This window comes from Balaenoptera borealis (assembly GCF_965194805.1).
Source record: "Balaenoptera borealis genome assembly, chromosome: 11".
In the NCBI taxonomy this organism is placed as follows: Eukaryota; Metazoa; Chordata; class Mammalia; order Artiodactyla; family Balaenopteridae; genus Balaenoptera; species Balaenoptera borealis.
The window spans coordinates 47,786,851-47,808,714 of record NC_138868.1 but is presented as its reverse complement, the minus strand read 5'-3'; the positions used below and the strand labels follow the sequence as shown (position 1 = coordinate 47,808,714).

At 38.4% G+C, this 21,864-nt stretch overlaps 1 protein-coding gene across 5 annotated transcripts in view; it reads right to left on the bottom strand.

The window, feature by feature from the left end:
• Window positions 1-21,864, bottom strand: part of STK33 (serine/threonine kinase 33) — a 205,349-nt gene that overhangs the window by 168,168 nt on the left and 15,317 nt on the right. For 2 of the 5 annotated variants that reach the window (XM_082341580.1, XM_082341574.1), the window contains one exon: window positions 3,266-3,360. The exons of the other annotated variants lie outside the window; for them this stretch is intronic. The gene's annotated coding sequence lies outside the window, so the exon portion shown is untranslated. The remainder of the gene's footprint in view (window positions 1-3,265; window positions 3,361-21,864) is intronic. 5 annotated transcript variants of the gene reach the window in all.

The following is a 21,864-nucleotide window of genomic DNA, read 5'->3' as shown; positions in this document are numbered from 1 at the left end:
GGGGGTGTTAAAGTCCCTTACTATTATCGTGTTACTGTCAACTTCCCCTTTTATGGCTGTTAGCATTTGCCTTATGTATTGAGGTGCTCCTATGTTGGGTGCATAAATATTTACAATTATTACATTTTCTTCTTGGATTGACCCCTTGATCATCATGTAGTGTCCTTCTTTGTCTCTTGTAATAGTCTTTATTTTAAAGTCTATTTTGTATGATATGAGAATTGCTACTCCAGCTTTCTTTTGATTTCCATTTGCATGGAATATCTTTTTCCATCCCCTCACTTTCAGTCTGTGTGTGTCCCTAGGTCTGAAATGGGTCTCTTGTAGACAGCATATGTACAGGTCTTGTTTTTGCATCCATTCAGCCAGTCTGTGTCTTTTGGTTGGAGCATTTAATCCATTTACATTTAAGGTAATTACCAATATGTATGTTCCTATTACCATTTTCTGAATTGTTTTGGGTTTGTTTTTGTAGGTCTTTTCCTTCTCTTGTGTTTCCTGCCTAGAGAAGTTCCTTTAGCATTTGTTGTAAAGCTGGTTTGGTGGTGCTGAATTCTCTTAGCTTTTGCTTGTCTGTTAAGGTTTTAATTTCTCCACCAAATCTGAATGAGATCCTTGCTGGGTAGAGTAATCTTGGTTGTAGGTTTTTCCCTTTCATCACTTTAAATATGTCCTGACACTCCCTTCTGGCTTGCAGAGTTTCTGCTGAAAGATCAGCTGTTAACCTTATTGGGATTCCCTTGTATGTTATTTGTTGCTTTTCCCTTGCTGCTTTTAATATTTTTTCTTTGTATTTAATTTTTGATAGTTTGATTAATATGTGTCTCAGCATGTTTCTCCTTGGATTTATCCTGTATGGTACTCTCTGCGCTTCCTGGACTTGATTGACTATTTCCTTTCCCATGTTAGGGAAGTTTTTGACTATAATATTTTCTCAGAACCTTTCTTTTTCTATTCTTCTTCTGGGACCCCTATAATTCGAATGTTGGTGTGTTTAATGTTGTCCCAGAGGTCTCTGAGACTGTCCTCAATTCTTTTCATTCTTTTTTCTTTATTCTGCTCGCTGGCAGTTATTTCCACCATTTTATCTTCCAGCTCACTTATCCGTTCTTCTGCCTCAGTTATTCTGTTATTGATTCCTTCTAGAGTATTTTTAATTTCAGTAATTGTGTTGTTCATCACTGTTTGCTCTTTGAATCTTCCAGCTCCTTGTTAAATGTTTCTTGTATTTTCTCCATTCTGTTTCCAAGATTTTGGATCATCTTTACTATCGTTACTCTGAATTTTTTTTCAGGTAGGGTGCCTATTTCATCTTCATTTATTTGGTCTTGTAGGTTTTTACCTTGCTCCTTCAACTGTAACATATTTTTTTTTTTTAACTTTGGGTTTTATTTATTTATTTATTTATTTATTATTTATGGCTGTGTTGGGTCTTCGTTTCTGTGCGAGGGCTTTCTCTAGTTGTGGCAAGTGGGGGCCACTCTTCATCACGGTGTGCGGGCCTCTCATTATCGCGGCCTCTCTTGTTGCAGAGCACAGGCTCCAGACACGCAGGCTCAGTAATTGTGGCTCACGGGCCTAGTTGCTCCGCGGCATGTGGGATCTTCCCAGACCAGGGCTCGAACCCGTGTCCCCTGCGTTGGCAGGCAGATTCTCAACCACTGTGCCACCAGGGAAGACCCGTTGTTTTTTTTTTTGTTTGTTTTTTTGTTTTTTGATGGATGGTGCTGTATTCCTGTCTTACTGGTTGTTTGGCCTGAGACGTCCAGCCCTGGAGTTTGCAGGCAGTTGGATAGAGCTGGGTCTTGCTGCTGAGATGAGGACCTCCAGGAGGCCTCACTCCAATTGATATTCCCTGGGGTCTGAGGTTCTTTGTTAGTCCAGCGGTTTGGACTTGGAGCTCCCACCACAGGAGCTCAGGCCCAACCTCTGGCCTGGGAACCAAGATCCTGCATGCTTTGTGGAGTGGTTAAAAAAAAAAGAAAGGAAGAAAGGAGCAGTACAATATTAAAGAATAAAAAACAAAATAAAATTAGAAAGATAAAAAATATATTAGGAAAAATAAAACTATAATTGAAACAACTGCAACAAGGTAAAATAAAACCACAGCAGAAAAAAGAAAAAAAGGGGGGGGGGAGGGGCAACAAGCCAAAAGGAGAGATCACTAACAAAGTACAAAGAATAAAATAAAATTAGATCAGTGCTTTGTGACCACCTAGAGGGGTGGGATAGGGAGGGTGGGAGGGAGACACAAGAGGGAGGAGATATGGGGATGTATGTATATGTATAGCTGATTCACTTTGTTATACAGCAGAAACTAACACACCATTATAAAGCAATTATACTCCAATAAAGATGTTAAAAAAATAAAATAAAATAAAGTAAAATAAAATAAAATTAGAAAAATAAAAGATGTATTAGGAAAAATAAAAATATAAAAGAATCAACAACAATGAATCAGTACGGTAAAACAGAACCCCAATCTAAAAGAGGAAAAAAGAAAAATAAAATAAAGCCTTGGCTATGGGGGCAGAGTTTAGGCAGGGATGGAACTTAGGCAGGGGGTGGGGTTTAGGGTGGGGCAGGACCTAGGCAGGTGGGGCGGGGCCTAGCCAGGGTGACATTCAAGAGTGGGGCAGAACCTCTGCTTACGACCTTCCTGGAAGGGAGAGGCAGTACTTGTTCCTGAGTTTGGAGGTAGGGCCCTGGGTTGGGGGGGGTGGGGGCGGGGCTTGGGCTCTGCACGGCAGGAGGGAGGCTCCGAGGGCCGAGGATTAGGCCTGGGAGCCTAAGTGGACAGGGAAAGCACTGGCCCCATTCCCTTCCATTCCTTCATGCCCCTGCCCCCCCCCCATCTCCCCCAGGGTCTCCCCCATCGCTGCTGGACCCCTAACCATGGGTGGGTCCCGCTGGATGTAGGAGCTCCTCCCCTCCCCCAGCCACCCCTCAGGGGTGCCATCCCAGAGGTCCAGACTTTACTTTTGCTTCCCCTTCCCTCCCTCTGACTCCCTCAGGACCCGCCTGGCTGGAGGGGGCCTAGGTGGGCAGAGGATCAGGCCTGGGATCTCAACAGGTTCCCGGGGGTCCAAGTGGGCAGGGGAAACCTGGCCACGCTCCCTTTTGATCCTCTGCCCTCCCAAGGGTTCCTAATTTCCCTCTTTGGGCGTGGAATCCCTTCCCCTCCCCCAACCTCTCCTCAGGGGCACCAGTCCCATCCGCCTCCACTTCTCCTCCCCCTTCACTCCCCCCACACCCCACGTCCTACCTGGTCGCTGGGGGTTCCTCCCGTGCCCTTAGGTGTCTGTGGTCCCCCACCAGTGCCTGGTAGGTGCCCTAGTTGTGAGGAGACACGAATTCTGCCTTTTAAAAAATTATTGGGAAAAAACAGAAATTAAATAAGCCTAGAATCTCCTTTAATAAAAGAGAAAAAATAATCCTACCACACCATTTTGGCAAATTTATGAGAAGCAATCAAAGCAGAATGTACCATGCAGGATAACTTTAACTAATCAACTATTTTTATATAATACAAATCACTATCATCCATTACCACTCCTTGAGTAATAATAAATGACCAAGAACAAAAGAACAGACTGCTGTAGCATCACCTGAAACTACTTAATCAGAGAGACTCAGAGAAGTATGATCCCATTGGTGGAATAATACTCAGATCCAACTCCTACTGTGCTATTGAACATTCAGTATTCCTGAGCAAGCTATTTAACCTCTGCATCTCAATCTTCTGAGCTGTAAAATGAGAACCATGATAGCTGCCAATTCATAAACAGGGATGCTGAAGCTTAATGTAAGATGCTGCATCTAAGCTACCACAACCCAATAGATTCCAGCAGTTCTTGCTCAAGTAAAACTTCCAAAAGTGCCAAAGTGAACCCCAAACTCTTATTGCTTTCCATTTTATCTCCAAATATGTGGACGAACATGAGAAGTTGAATATTATCACTAGAACATTTAAAAACCAATGCCTGACTCAGAGACATAGTAACTTTGTAACAGTAGCTGATTTAATGGTTATTTTATAAATGCATTAATTTGTTATATCAGACTAAATATAAATATAAGCATTCCACAGAAGTGTCACAACCCATAAAAGAATGAAATAGTAATGATATATCGTATCACATCATAAAATTTGTTAATTCTTATTTTGTTTCTTCCTTCTCTAGCAAAGAGAATGTACAGAACATACAAAGTGAGAGGTGAAGATGCAGACAGATACAAAAAAGGGTATAGCCACTCTAGGCCCCCCTGAACTATATGCTAAAGAAAAGCTGCAGGTGTAACCTCAGCGCCAATATTGACAGACTTTGAAAAAGTGTGGGAAATAAGAGAAGTCCTTAGATATTGACAGTCAAGTGTTATAAAAATGAGAATATCTGATCATTTCACCTTTACATACCAAGGAACACAGGTCATACACTGCTGGAAAACCTAAGTATCAAATCAGTTAGCCATCTCTGGTCTAATCACACTTTCAGGGAGGACAGTTGGCTATGCCAAGAACTCAGATGTGTCAGAACAGAGGTTGTGGGACAGGAAGATTCATTTAGAAAATGCAGGAGGACAGGAGCCCAAAAAATCTAGTACGGAGTTAACAGAGAGTACTATAATAGCTTATATGATACAACTATAAAAATATGATAGCATCACTCTGTTACATGCAATAATTATCTATGAAACACAATACAAATAAACTAAGTTATATTTCTGGATAAGAGATTTTAATTTTTTCAACAATTAAAGTGACTTTAGTTTGCATTCTAAAGTTCATTAACTATAGATTCTAGAGCTAATAGCTAAGAAACAGAAAATAGCCAGAAAGAAAAATCAACAAAGATATTCCAATGCATAATTAATAAATTAGAATATTACAGAGCAAATCAAACTCAGTCTTGCCTCTAATTTCAAAAGCCTATATGACTTTTCACAAACTTCATTTATTATTTACTATTTATCATGTGCTATAAGCAGAATAATCTTAGATATGTTTCCTGATTCTACCATGTTACCCTCCTTAAACTTGTTTATCTGGGCATATAAATATATTTCTATACTCTTCATGATTATTTTAAAATATCTAGTACCACTCCTGAAAAATAGTAATTGCCTACTCAGTAACAGAAAAATAAAAGTACTGCGTAATATTATTGTTTATCTTCATAGTCACTTTTTTTTTTTTTTTGGCTGCTTTGGGTCTTTGTTGCTGCGCGCGGGCTTTCTCTAGTTGCGGCGAGCGGGGGCTACTCTTTGTTGCAGTGCGCAAGCTTCTCATTGCAGTGGCTGCTCTTGTTGCGGAGCACGGGCTCTAGGTGCACAGGCTTCAGTAGTTGTGGCACTCGGGCTCTGTAGTTGTGGCTTGCAGGCTCTAGAGTACAGGCTCAGTAGTTGTAGTGCACTGGCTTAGTTTCTCCACAGCATGTGGGATCTTCCCGGACCAGGGCTTGAACCGGTGTCCCCTGCATTGGCAGGTGGATTCTTAACCACTGCGCCACCAGCGAAGTCCCCTAGTCACTTTCTATTCTACCAATGCAGAAGCTATGAAGATGTGAGTATGTATTCCACTCGCACACCTCTCCATCTGACAGCTCTGCAGGTCTTTCCACACAAGCTTACTTTAGTTCTCTTCATTTCACATACGGATCTTTAAAATTCCCTTTTGCCTATTTTCTGGATATACTCAATGGCAACAGAGCCATTACAGCCATTTTTATATGGCAAATTTCTTGAACAAGAATCATGCCATAATCCTACCATAATCATAAAGGTCAAATGCATCAGTGCTTCTCCAGGGAAGTCTTTCCATGCAGTAATGAGCCATTTTTCTTTAGGAATCAAAATTTCACTCTGTTGAGTAAATGACTGCTCACATGCAGACGTTTCTCACTCTGAGTCAGTCAACTATGCCATAACCTTCTCTTTTCTCATTTTTTTTGAAATCTGCAAGCTTTTACATATATATGATTGCAGTGCTTGATGTAGAGCCCTGCTGATGGAAAAGCACTCACATATTTGTTGACTTGTCATACATCTGTACTTGGAATTTTAAAAACTTCCATATTAGTAATAAATAGAGCTCTTCCTATAGTGAATTTCACCATATTCAGAGCAATCCCTTTGGTTCTTGTTTATCAGACACAGTGGACTCACACATGTACAAAATAACCTAAATTCAAAGTTATTTATTATAGCATTGCTAGCAAAATATTGGAAACATTCAAATGCCCTTTGATAAAGGACTAGTGGTACATCCATACAGTGGAATACTATGCAACAGTTGAAAAATGAAAAGACTTTTTTTTAACTGAAACAATCTCCTAGATATTGTTAGGCAAAAAAAATCAAGGTATAAAAGAGGAGTGAAATTATATTTATCTATAATATACCAAATGTTATACACTAAATATATTTATATATAATATACTAAATGTTATTATATATGTATATTTTATATATTTAATTTATACAGACTCATACATCTCTGAAAGGATACTCATTGTAGGGAAATAAGTGTCAAGAGGACAGGGACAAAAGGAAGACTTTTTCACTATATACCCTTCTATTTTTAAATTATGTACCAAACACAATTATTATCTATTCAAAAAATAATTAAACTTTAAAAGAATATATAGTGTGGTAGTTACATACAAAGGCTCTGTAGATAAAAAGACCTGAGTTTAAGTCCCAGCTCTACCATTTACTAGTGTGTGACCTTAGGCAAGTTCTCCAAGCCCCAGTTTCCTCATCTGTAAAATGGGGGTAATGATAGTTACTGTGAGAATCAGAGCAAATCAAGTATATAAATCACTTAGCACAGTTCCTGGAAACTATTATTATTCAATGTTCTATTTAAATGGTACTGTAGACTTGGAAGTCACAAAGTTACAGTCATCATGAATCATTTTTTCTCTTATTCTCAGTGAGCAAATTTTGTTAGTTCTTCTTTCAAAAAGATACAGCATCCAACCATTTATGTCCATTGTATAACCACTAGAGATTGGCCCAGACCCTGAAGTATTAGCTAAAGACTTTGAATTTCATAAGAGAGTCAGTTAGAAGCCCCTGCACATTTGCCACTATATACAGACATATCTATATAATCTCTACTCTACTAAATACCAAATGCCATCAATTGATATCTGTATTCCCACTTTACTGTTTATAAAGTATTTTCAAACACTTTAGTTCAATTCCTGGAATTGCATCTTGGAAACAGAAGGTCCATTAAAGGACATTCTAATTTTTCAACCACTATGAAACAAGCAGAGCAGGCATTTTTGTTCCTCTTTTGTAGATAAACATTTTTAGTTGAAGAGTAACCTATTAAATATGAATTTAAATGATTTTTAAATAATAAATTAATTAAATGAAAGCCAAAGAAGAGGAGTGACGTGCCAAAGGCCACATGCTTTACAAGAAAAAAAAAATGCCTAGATTTCAGATCTTCTCATTTCAGCACTCATTTCACCTACAGTCTTGACAGGAAATGTCTCTCTTACCAGGACATCATCAAGCATACTGTTCTTCCCTTACCTAGAAGGCTCTTACCTATGCCAACCAAGACTTTGTTCACAGAAGCTTCCCTGGATCTGGTAGCCCCAGGTCTCTGAATTCTATCTACTGCCACAGCAAACAACTTAGGCCCACACTGATTATATCTACAAGGATGACCTACAAGCACCTCAAATTCAACATGTTCACAGCAGTAACATATTCACGGCAGTAACTACCTTGCCTCATTCCTCCACCCTCAACCCTTGCCTGGACTTGCTCTTCCACCTCCACCTCCACCTCCTGGGACCCCTACTTCAGTGAATTGTCCCACCATCACCCACATGGGAAACCATAAATCTAAGAGTGATGCTACTCTCCTCCCTCTCCCTAAATCCACCAATCCTGCTTCTACCTCTAACTATCTATAGAATGAATCCGCTTCTCTTCAGAATGGATGTAGAGCAGGAGAAGAGAGAGAAATGGAGAAGAGGGCCCATGCCTAGTCCCGCAGACTTCCAGGACTGGAGAGCAGTGACTGAGAGGTCTGACCCAGGCACCAAAATAGCATGGTTCAAATCCCAGCTTAGGCACTTACCAGCTCTCTGACCTTGGGCATATTACTGAACCTATGTCTCATTTTTCTCATCTGTCCAGTTGAGAAAATACTAGTAGCTATCTCATAGGATTATTGTAAAGTGCAAAAGAATTAATATAAAGTGCTTAGAATAATGTCTGGTATACTTTATAGTATACATTACTATTTCCAACAGAAGCATGTTTTATTTTTAATGTCATAAGAAATTTGTTCCACAATGGTGTAAAATCCAAAAGTTTTTCATCAAGACAGAAAATCAAAACATAGTCCAATGTCCAATTAATCTGAGTCTCCATCCCACTTAAAGTTTTAGTCACGTTGTGCCTATGGCTATGTCCCTACTGTACAACTGCAATATCTCTTACCTAGATTACTATACCAGTCTCCAATTAATTGATCTCTTTATCTCTAGCCCTCTCCAATATATTCTCCAAACTGCAGCCAAAATGATTTTTCTAAAATGCGTATCTACATATGCCGTTCTCCTACTTAAAGCCCTTCGATCACTCCCTATTACTTTGAATTAAAGTCTAGATTTTTTTTAACATGGCTTAAAGAGCCCAATATGATATGTGTGATATGGTCTCAAGCTTCATCCTTATCTACCTTCCCACCCCACCATCTAGGCTCCTGTCATCACTCTTTCCATTCCTAAAATTCTTTCAGGTCCCACACCTCTCAGGTCTAGGCTTTTATATATACTATGTCCTCTGCTTGAAACACCATGCCCCATCACTCTTCCTCTTACCTGCATAATTGCTACCTACCCTTCAGTCTTAATTTAGATGCTGCTTCATCCAAAAAACACATCTCCTGGCCCCCAAATCTGGATTAGGTGCCCATCCTATGATTCAAGCAGTACCATATACTTCCCCTATCAGAGCACTTTTCTCAACTGCCTATTTGCTTATCTATATTCCCCCATCAAACTATAAGCTGTACAAAGGTAGAGACCACACCTCTCTTTCATCCCAATGCTCACCACAATGCCTGCCACGTGGCAGGTGCTTTATTAAATATCTGTTGAATAAATTAATATCACAAATGGGGCTCCAGAAGGTTCATGAATATTTTGCAAACAACATTAAGTGTAAGGATTTTTTTAAACTAAAGTAAATCAAGTAAATTTATTAGTAATTAATACAGAAGTTGAAAGTCTTACAGAGACACTTAATATGACATAGAATCTAATCATTATGACTGTCCAGTGACCAGGTCAGAATATTTGGGAAACAGCAAAAGAGGCCTCTATGAAGAATATAGGTAGAAATAGTTTCCAGTAATACAGAGGTAAGAAATCATGAGCAACAATGTATCTCCTGCTAAGCCTCTGGAAACCAAAAAAAAAAAAAAAAAAATCTATCATAGGAAATCTTTTAAAAATATAAAATACATGCTTTAATCTCCTGGCCAACTGTAAGTTCTACCACACTGAACTGAAAAATCAATGCCTAAAATCCATGCAGATTAAACACACTGACAAGTAAAAAATTAATAAATATTCAATCTCACCTCTACCTTAACAGGCAATTTTCAATTCTCTTATTTTCCCCACCTCCATACACAAAGTAAGCTTCTCCATCCTCTATACCTGGTAGCAATTTATACACAGCTCTGGTATTACTTTCTTTTTTTTTTTTGGTATTACTTTTATCACACTCGATCGTTATTACTTAAGTACCTCTCCACCACCAGACTCTCAGGAAGACAGAGGTGGTGTCATTAATTCATCATTGTATCTTTAAGGCTATCACTGCACATAGTAGGTTTTTGGTGTTTGTGGAAAGGAGAAAAAGGAAGAAAGAGACAGGGAGAGAAAGAGCAATCTATTTATACAAGTATGTCAAAAGGTAGTAGTTGAAGTGGTAGAGAACTCCCACAGATGTAAGGAAAAGAAGCCTGAAAGAAGTTAAATTTCTAAAAGTTAACATGCAGATAATTCAGTGAACTTTAATATTAATTAATAATAGAAATAAGGACTACTCATTCTCATCCAATGGCAGTCTACAAGAAAGCTTACAGAGTAAGGAGCTCCATGTAGACTTCTTTATGTAGCCTATGTAGAAGCACAGAGCGCCGCCCCCAAAAAAAAAGGAGGAAGAGGAGGGGGGAAGAGCAGAAATGGGAAGAGAAAAATAAAAAAATTGTTCCCAAAAAAAAAAAAAAAAATTGTTCCATGCCCCACTCGGTGTCTAAGAAGTCAAAGTGATTCAAACACTTCAAAAATGGTTGTCCATGGCCAATGTTATTAACATTTTGAGAAAGATGCATGAGGATGTTTTACTATTGGGGGAGAGAAAAATGTTGGATATTCTCAACAGAAATTCATTGTCATATTTTCACTTAGCAACATGACTCTAAAATGTTCAAACATGAAGTGAAAAATTCATTTGTTCAGTGTTTGTAACAGATATTCAAATATTTGAAAAATCATTATTTCAACATTAAATATCACTATTTACACTACACAGTATGCAGGCTGGAGTTAGAAGAAAAGACTATCATGTGGAAGATTTGCTTTTAGCAGAGTCAGACAATCTGTTCATTCTCCAAGATGCCAAGAATTTACCTCGCTCCCCAATAAACTTAAGGACATTCCCCATATACTCTAATACCAATAGCCCAGGCTGTGTAAGAGTTCGTGGAAGAGAGATGTAATCTGCTATCAACACATATGCAATGAAAAGTATAAAAGAATTCTAAAAGTCCTATAAAACTTGTATCTTTCCCACCAGGGAAATTCTGCCAGCACAGTGACTTTCTTTTTCATAATATCAAATCAAAGCTTTAATAGCATCCACGTTGTGCTTAGGTTCAGCCCAGAAAACAGACTTCTCTAAAGACTTTGGAAAAGAGACCCAACACTTAGATGGAGCCTTATCACTTCAGAAGAAGGTCTATTTCAAAACAGAACCATCTGTCCCTGAAGGCTGAGCTCATTCCAAAGAGAAGATATGTAACTTCCCCCTTTTTATTAATTTACTGGCATCATAACTCACATCAATTTAAAGGCATTTCATCCACAATGAGCAAACTGTTTGAAAGCTAAATGCACTAAATCTTCTTTCACGGGGCCTGTAAGTATTTTTTGAACTCTTAGTGGTTTGCACTTAATGCTTTATTTTAAAATCCGTTTAATCATTTCCTAAAACCAGTATTTCTTCAGGAAGATGGATTTCATTTTACCTCCATATCTATTACCCCAGGTCAGAATTGCAATGAATTGTGATTCCATTTGAAACCACTAATACTGCACTCAAAAATCCAATCAGTAAGGGAGTCTGAAAACACAATTTTCCAAAACGACTATAGTGCTCCTACTTCCTATTCTTAAATATCTAAGACACTAATTGAATGTCCATACTATTTTATTTATAGAGCTTTCTCAAATACTCTCACAATAAAATCACCAGTTTTTAATTCCCACTTCCACAAAAGCTCTTTTTTTTGGCTTTATTTTGAAGACTTAACAACTGTATTTTTTAAATCAGTTTGACAAATAAATGTTCAAAAAAAAAATGTTCTTATGAGACTCAGAAGTCTCTACAGCATATAGCTTGATATGTTTTATAAGAGCAGGAAGAGAGGACAAAACTATGAAAGTATAGTAACACTCAATTATACAAAACAGATGTATGAATATGTGTATAAGTATACATGTGCATGGGATATATATCCACTTGTGAATTATCTACGAAAACAATTTAATGTCAGACAGCTTTTATCCACCATGCCTTCTTGGCTATGGTATGATCATGAATATAAAATCAATCATATAAATCACTAAAGCAAAACCTAGAATGGAGAAGTAGCCACATCATAGTATCAGGCAATCACAGAATCCTGGAATTGGAAACAACATCAAAGGACATCTGATACAGCACGGAATTTCTTTCATAGATCTAATGAATGCTGACATGGACATTGTTAAAAGTTTTCCAACGACAGGGAGCCCATTCTTTACTTTCCCCAAGAAGCTCATTTCATCAGACTCCAGTGACAGGATGTTTCTCCTCATATCAAGCCAAAATTATCTCCCTATAAATTCTCCTGTCAGGTAGTACCTAGTCTGTTCTTACAGATATTCCTAGTCCATCTTTAACAGGTCTCTGTGTTCTAGATATGAAGGAAATGAACATGTTCCCCCTGGTCATATTTCCTAGAGGCTAGCCATCTTTTCTACATCCCCAGTACCCTCAGCTGTCCTTCATATCATTTAAAGACCCTTAACCAACCCAGGCACTTCAGTCTCCTCTTGGTGAAATTCAATTTGCCAGTATCTCTATTAAAAAATGGCATCTAGAACTAAAAATCATACTCCACAAATTATTACCAACATTTATTCACTAGGAAATAGATATTTGGGAAAGTGTCAAACCAAAGAACCCTCTGCTTCCTAGGGAGCCAGTTTTAACGTATACAATGGAAATGGCTAGATAAACAGAAAATATAAATCAATGCTATCCAAAGACAGTGATGAGAAAAATGGGGGTGGGAGGGGAGTTTAAAATACAGTGTCATTAAGCTATTCATTCTGAAAGAAATTAAACCACACTATGTGCTAGTCCACAACCTAAATTACCTGAGAACTGGTAATGCTAAAGTAATATGACCAAAACTTTCTAAATTTGCAATAAGCACGGTTATATATAGTCATAGCCTTTAAAATAAATTACTTTTAATCTCATCTAAAGAATCAAATGAAATCAAAATACTGGATGTAATTAAGACTGTTTAGTTTCCCTGGAGATTATACGAATCAGACATGTTAAGCATTCTAGGAATGAAACATTTGATACAATTAAGAAAATCCTATTGAAAAAAATTAGTCTGTAAAACAGAGATAATATGGGGCTAAGGAATGGCTTATTAATTACTCATTCAATTCTGAGTATAATAAATACAGCTATTACCATTTCAATTCACTAGTGGCTGAGCTCAGAAAGCTAAAACACTGCCACTCAATCTGCCTCCAGAATCTATTGATCTAATCAGTATAGTCACTGCCTGCCTCATTTATTGAATCACAGAATTATTTTAGGCTGAAAGGAACTTAGATGAAAAAAAAATGTAAGAAGGAGGACCAAAATTAAAGACCAAAATCTGGTACCTTGTCTCCTATACTTGAACAACCCTTCAAATACTTGAAAGCAGCTATCATACCCTTCCTTCCCGCCCTAACCAATCTTCTTTCCAAGGCCAGTTCCTTCAATGACTTATAATATAAGGAGGATCTCAGAACAAAGTCCTATATAAGTGACCTCTGGAAATTCAGACATGTTCTTTCATGTCTGACAGGCCAGCTTAGACTGTGTCTTGAGGGGATAAATGAGTGGCTATCGGGAGGAGGCTGCCCCCAACAAGATGAAGCCTCTTGAGCCCCACTCTTCAACCCCTCAGTTACTCTGCATAAGGCAAGCAAGAGGGACCTGAGACACACAGCCCTGGAGCAGAGCCAATCAGTAAGTGACTATGGAAGAAGATCAGAAGAGACGCTATGACTATGCCAACATCAGAAACACCAGGGGACAGCACCTCCAGTTCAGGGGCCTTCCCCTATACCTGGCCTTTCTCCAATAGCGCTCTCTCCACTAGGTCTCAGCCAACCTAATGGGTCTTTCCTGTTTCTGACTAAGCCCTGGGGCAAACAGGACAGAGACTCCTCCAGAGAGTATATAGCCACAGAGGGAGCTCTCCATGAGGATAAGGTCATAATCCCAAAGTAGACAGGCAAGTAACCTAGGATGATATTAAAGTGGCAGGATGCTATAACAAGAGAAGCAGGATGGCAAAAGCCCAAAATATTAGATGCTTGGGGGAAATGCTAAAGACAAAGAAAAGCATTTTTTTAAGCTAGGCTTAAAATAAGAAGAATAAAACCAAGACAGTTGTTAGTTCTTAACTACAAATTATGCTTCTGTCTTCTCCATCCAAACTGACCTCAAATCTCAGCCCAGCATAACAGGCTCTTTGTAAAGCTGGGCACTGCTGGCCTGTCAGTCATTGTCTTCTATTATTCCCCTGGATATCAGCTTCCTTAACGACCTACACTTTTCCCCACCTCCAGGCTTTTGGGTCTGCTGCTCATCCTGCCTCAGATTCCTTTCCCCTTCAGCTCATCCTCCCCTGACTGCCCCAAGCAGACTAGGGAGTACTCTCCTCCAGCTCTGATAGCACCAATCCATGTGTCTCTTCCAGCACCTCCCACAGGATATGATCATTTCTTGGTTTGCTTCCCTCCAAAACAGACTGTAAGCTCTCAAAGACTGTATCTTCATATTCCAAGAATCTAGCATAGTGTCTGGCTCTTAATTTAGTAAGTGAATGAATCAAATGAGGGAAGTAGGATAAGTAAGGTGACAATCATGTGCCAGGCTTTGTCTCATGTATGTCTTTTATCTCTTCTCTACTGACTAATGACAGATATACAGAGAACAGTGCCTGAAACACATTAAGTGATCAATAAAAACTGACTGAATAAATCAAGTGAATAAACATGAAAAGAGCTTTGACAGATTCAGCAAAGTGATATAGTCATGAGTATGAAGGTCCCTTCCAGTGCTAAGATTCTATGGAGTTTTAAAAAACTGTACTTATACAAATTTCCCAGAAGATTTGGAAAAGAAAAAAGGGAAACTAGCATTTATTGAGGAGCTATAAATTTGTTAGGCACTTTATATATGATATTTGATCTGTTTTTCATAATAATCCTGGGAAGTTGGGATTATAATCCCCATTTTACAGATAAAGAAACCAAAGATAGAGATGCAGAGACAAAATTTGAAATCAGGTGAGCCTGACCCCAATCCTAATATTTTCCCACACTGCACACATGAATCCCTGGGAGAAACACAATTCTCCCTTCCCTATCACTCCATTCCAAGGAAAAGGAGTTCTGAAACAAGCCAAGGCTCAATCAGGTCATGATTCCAGAGGGTAGAGCTTTCAATGGGAAGTATGAAGAGGTGAAAAAGCTCTACCTTCCCTTAAGAATACCCCTCTTTTCCTTGTCGAAAGGTTCACAACTCTTCCCATGTTCCTCCCATGAGTCTAGAAGGAAAATTTTAGGACCTCTCCAGCTTATAAAGGGCCTCTCCAACGCCTCTTTTACTCTTCCCGGTCCCCAAAAGGTCAAGTGGCAATCAAGTTATAATTCAGAGGAATGATGGCAAGGAGAGAGCTATGGGTCTACTTGAGAGGCCTTAGATTAGAGGGGGAAGCAGCCCTGAAGCTTACACATCCCCTGCAAGCCTATTCACCAAGTTATAAGCCTACATACAAATGGTAACCAAAGTCCTAACTAGCAATACAGATATTTCTTTGCCTAGGATGTCTTCTGTGTAGGATGGTGGCATCTAATTGAGGTGACAAGGAATCAGCCAAATTTTGTTTCCCCAAAACATGACTCACAAGTTGACTTAAACAAATAACGTGAGGTGTACAACAAATGGTCCTGGGACAACTGGTTATCCTCATACAAAAGAATTAATTTGGACACCTACATCACATATATACAAAAATTAACTCAAAATGGATCAAGGCCTAAATACTAGAGCTAAAACCACAAAACTCTTAGGAAAAAAACATACGAGTAAATCTGACCTTGAATTAGGCAACAGTTTTTTAGATATGTCATCTAAAGCCAAATGACCAAAGTAAAAACAGATAAATTGAACTTCATAAAATTAAAACTTTTGTTCCTCAAAGGACATTACCAGGGACTTCCCTAGCAGTCCAGTGGTTAAGACTCCGTGCTTCCATCACAAGGAGCATGGGTTCAAACTAAGATCCCACATGCCACAGGGCGAGGAGGCCAAAAAAAAAAAAAAAAAAAAGGCCCTATCAAGCAAGCAAAAAGACAACCTACAGAATGGGAGGAAATGTCTGCAAATCATATGTCTGATAAGGGTCTAATATCCAGAATATATAAAGAACTCCTCCAACTCAAGAATAAAAAGAGAATCCAAATTAAAAAAATAAAGAAGTTAAATAGATACTTCTCCAAAGAAGATATACAAATGGCCAAAGATGTTCAACATCATTAGTCATCAGGAAAATGCAAATCAAAAGTATAATGAGGTACCACTCCACACCTACTCAGATGGCTATAATCAAAATGATAGACAATAACAAAGCATTGGGGATGGTATGGAAAAATGAGACGACTCATACATTACTGATGGGAATGCAACATGGTGCAACCACTTTGGATAACAGTTTGGCAGTCTTCAAAACGTCACACATAGAGTTACTGTATGACCAGCAAGCCTACTCCTAGATATATACTCAAGAGAAATGAAAAGATATGTTCACACAAAAACTTACACACAATTCATAGCGGCATCATTCATAACAGCGAAAAAGAAGAAACAGCCAAAATTGCCATCTACTGAGGAATGGATAAAAACAATGTGGTATAACCATATGATGGAATTTTATTTGTTTATAGAAAAGAATGAAGGACTAATACATACTACAACAGAAACGATTCTTGAAAACATCATGCTATGTGAAAGAAGCCAAATGCAAAAGGGCCCATGCTGTATGATTCCATTTATATAAAATGTCCATAATAATAGGCAAATCCATAGGGAGAGAAAGTAGATTAGTGTTTGCCAGGGGCTGGGGGAGGGGAGAATGAAGAATGACTGCTAACAGATGTGGGGTTTCTTTTTTGGGGCAATGAAACATTCTAGAATTAGATAGTGGTGATGATTGCAAAACCTTGTGATATACTAAAAACTTAATTTTACACTTTAAAAGGATGAATTATATGGTATGTTAATTATATCTCAATAAAAAAAGGTGAGCTGCAAGTATAAAAATGAGCTAAGTGTACACATTATAACATATGTACCATCAAAGAGATAAAACAGAAAAGCAATTAAGTTAACTTGAAAATCACTGCTGGACATTGGTGTTTACTTTCATAATAACAAATATGAGAAGTATTACATTTTATTGCCATAAACTGCACACCAACATCAAGAAGATTGATAGGAAAAATTAATTTGATTCCATGAAAAACGTCCAAGGATAAATATTTGCTTTCTTCCCAATATCTCAGCTGGTTGGAAGCTGAGCTCCCTGGAGCAGATATAAGAGCCTCTATGTTAGATTTGCTGACAGCAAACAGACTTGAAAGAATTCAAGTATAAGAAACTGAGCCTCAGACACGCTGCCTTTGGTAAATGGTAAATGGATTCTCTCCCAGCAAGCTCTGTCACTGCAGACAAGCATTCCACCATGATAACGATAAAGTAACAGAGTAGAACTTTCAATTACCAGCATCTCAACCTTAGAGACTGGATGAACATCTTCCATAAGGCTTTTCTCAGATTCTCTGAATGAATATGCGTGAGTCCAAATGACCAGTTTTTCCAGGTGAACACAGTTCATGTTAAGAATACTGAATCAGGGCTTCCCTGGTGGCGCAGTGGTTGAGAATCTGCCTGCCAATGCAGGGGACACGGGTTCAAGCCCTGGTCTGGGAAGATCCTGCATGCCACGGAGCAACTGGGCCCGTGAGCCACAATTACTGAGCCTGCGCGTCTGGAGCCTGTGCTCCGCAACAAGAGAGGCTGCGAAGGTGAGAGGCCCGCGCACCGCAATGAAGAGTGGCCCCCACTTGCCGCAACTGGAGAAAGCCCTCACACAGAAACGAAGACTCAACACAGTCATAAATAAATAAATAAAAGAACGTGAATTTCTTTTAAAAAAAAAAAAGCAAACTGGGCTATTCATTTCAGTAACAGTCAAGTGGTCTTAGTTTGCATTCAATTTCCAATCAGTTTCTCAATCTATAAAAAAAAAAAAAAAAAAAGAATACTGAATCACAAGCACACTTTGTAAACATACAATGTAAAAGTAAAAACATAAGACAATATTCTAGAACTATGCCTGGAACATAGTAGGCACCCAATAAATACTTGTTGAATAACGTTTATATAGTTAATAATATCTACTACATAATTTAGATCAAATACTAAGGCAAACAGTAGCAGTATTTCTAAATCAACTTATCTTCATCAATAAAGCTGTTTTTTTCTTGCTTTATTCCTGATGTTATACCACACCCTTATTGAGAGTCAAACTGAAAAATCAATGGTTCTTAAGAAAGATAATTAGTCTATCATAAGTAGAAAGGATATTCTGATTAATTCTAAAACTTACTGCCCCTCATCTTACAAACCTTCCTGAAATAAAACAACTTTGGGTTAATAAAACTGCAGGAATTTGTGAGGTGGTTAGTCTTTCATGTACCCTAAGATTTATTTTAGTTAATAAACTAAGAAAAAGATATATTGATACAGTTTAATAATAAGTTGTTTACTCTTCACATTCTGGAACCCTAAGACAGGTCCAAGCAAAACACAATTCACCTCATTGATCCCTATTGGAGCTCAGTAGGAAGGGAAATTCTTTCTGAAGCACATATTAAAGCACACTAACTTACCAATGCCTAGAAGGTCAGCAATTAATTCTACATTACATTTTCCCTTTTTAAAGCCTCTTTTAAAAACAGGGAAATAATTTCTCAGAATCTAACAACTGTGGGTGCTTGAAATACTATATAGAATCATCAGATGGATAAAAGAAGTAGAAAATCTCTTCAGAGGTCACATCTTTTCCTCTTTCAGGACACTTCTAAAAGTCTCTAAGGATACCATTCTACAAGTTCACGATCTATGACAGACTGTCAGAAAAAGTCTTCGTCAGTTTCTTTTACAGCAGTATAAGCTCTTATCTTCTATCTTCAAGGAGACATGAAGATGACATGAGTATCACCCTTTACATCATCATCTTTTAGGTTTTTTATTGGAAATCACAATGCTCAATTCTCTTTCACTTTCATTAACTCTTCCTTGATTTGCTGACATCACAAAATAACATTTTTAAAGAAACTGTAGTTTGTTAACTGGTCTCTGCATGAAAAAGACTTTCTAAGCATAAAAAGCAATGAATCAAAAAAGAAAAGGTTAACAAGTAAACAACATAAAATTGTTTTAATTTCTATAAATCAAAAGCCATCATAAATTAAAAGAAAAGGCAACTGTAGGAGAAATGCCCCAATATGACAAGCAAGGGATAATATCCTTACTCTATAAAAAGTTCACACAAATCAGCGTCTGGCCAAGACAAGTGCCCCCTACCCCATCCCGCATTCCCCTCCTCATCCGTACAAGAAATTGCTAGGCCCCTACAAAAAAAAAGAGGTTACAGCTTCTTTCTCCCAGCTTTCAGAATCACTGTGCCTTTCTTCTGCCTTAGTCCTTTGCCTCCTACCCGGATGCCCTTTTTCTTCTCAGCCCTGTTAGCCAGGAGATTCAGATAAACAGCCTGATCTTGATTTCAGATTTTCCCCAAGATCCAGCCTCTGAAACACTGCTTTCTACATTGCTCTGTAACCAGTAGGCAAGTAACAACTCACCCCAGGCTCCAGGGATACCTTATCCAACTAATTGCAGCCAAAGCCCAACATACTGGCTCCTGCCTGGGCTGGGGAGGCAGAAATCAAACAATTAAACAATTAAGAAAAAAACTGAGACTCCAATATAAAAACCATCAAAGAGCTTGTGCAGGCAATCTAATAGCTAATAAGATTTTTAATGCTTTAACACATTAATAATGGAAGATGTGAGTTACAATGAGGTACTATTTTTAATCTGTGAAATTTGCGAAGATTTTTAAAAAATAATAATGCTAACACAGGTGTCATAAAACTGATAGCAGGATGGTAAACTGGTATACTCTTTATAAAAGTGGCAGCATGTGTGAAGAGCATTCATCTGTCCTTTGACCCTGTAATGTCATTTTTAGGAATTGATCTTCAGTAATCAAAAATCTAGTCAAAAGATTTAAGTATAAAGATATTCATCTCTACATTTTTGTACGTGAAATGTAACTATCCATCAGTAAGTAAATTGCAAATAAATTATGCTTTATCCACAGTGTGGATTATTATGGAGCCAATAAAAATGATATAGTAAGAGCTGACTATTCTATAGCACTGATTAAGGACCACTGACCGTCCTAAGCAGTTAACATGTATTCACTCATTCACTCCTCCAACAACATAAATGGAAACTGTGAGGTAGGTAGGTGCTAGTATCATCTCCATTTCACAGGTGAGAAATCGGAGGCACAGAGAAGTTACGTAATTGGTTCAAGGTTACACTGGCACAGACTCACATGCCCTTTTCTGAAATTCTAAAACCCAAAAAGCTCTGAACACCACGTGTTCTCATAAATTTGTGGCAAATTCATTTGTTGACAAAACCTGACCTGAACTGAAGCAAAAGTATGTATAGTCTTTACTTACCCCACTTTGAGTGGTTATCTTGCTAAAGAAAACAATGCGTTTGATTACAGAGTGCTGCCCCAGACCCCACGAGAAGGGATGCAGTTTATACACCATGTTGTCTTTCTATAATCTGAAAAATTCTGAATTTTAAAGCACAGATAGCCCCACGAGTTTCATATAAGGAATTGTGGCAGAGCTAAAATTCAAATCTATGCATCTGCTTGGCTCTGGAGTCTATGCTCTTAACCACGATGGTTATTTTAAGAGCCTGTTTAATGGCATGGGAAAATTCTTACAATTAAAATATTTAAGTATTTATTAACTACATACTACGTGTCAGACACACAGACAAAATTAAAATTGGGACAATGCTACTAAGGACAGATAACTGGTGTCAGAAGAGCCTATACCCTAAGGGGGCTTGTCCTAGACAGACTGGTTGGTCAGTGGCAGTTTTCCTGAGGAACCATCTGATCTGAGAAGTGAAGAATGAGCAAGAGTTAACGAGAAGAGGGAAGAGCATACCTGGAAGGAGAAGAGCATATGCAAAGCCCCTGTAGTAGGAGGGAAAACGGAGACAAAGGACTCAGAGTCAGTGTAACTGGAACACAGAGAACCAAGAGAGCCTAGTGTAAGATAAGGCTAGAGAGGAGGTAGATGCTACAGGACCTTATAGGTGGAGTACCCCAGTTTGCCTGAGGGACAGTCCCAGTGTAAATAATAGCACTCTCTTTTACTCTCAAAGGTATATTGGTTTATATGATAAAATATATGGCCATCCAATTTATCGGCCACATTAAAGAGTTGTACTTTTATCCTAAGAGCAATAAGAAATCCTGATGGATTTTAAGCGGCAGGGGGGCAGAAGAAGGGTATCGTAATGAAATTTTAATTTTCAAAAGATTAGTCTTGCTACAGGGCAAAGAATAGACAAGAATACTGAAAGGACAGGGTGAATACCTTTAGACCAGTTTGGAGGCTACAACAGGAGACCAGGCAAGAGACAATGGCAGCTTGGTCTAGGGTGACAGCGGTAGAGACAGAAAGAAGTGGATGGAATTGAGTTTGGTTTGAACATAAACAGACCTTGATGATGATTTGCACATGGAAAGAGAGTCCAAGACTTCTGGCTTGCAAACTAAATGGATGGTGTTATGATTCACTAGAGATTTACATGAGCTAGAAATTTAAATATGTGAGGCATCTGCATAGCAGCTGTAATTTGAAGCGGGGGAGCCTGGAAGAGTGTCTAAAACAAGAAAAGTTTAGGTTCAAAACTTGCTGATGCTTCTTTCCATTGGCAGAGCCCTCTTCCGATGCATGACCCTATTTTCTGGTTGAATATTGGAGCTGTTTGGTGGTTAGACAAAAGAGAAGGTCCCCCTTGCCTGGTGATACGGGACAGGGGGAATCAAACCACGTGCAGCATGTAAACACCCGTTACAACTAAACCCCA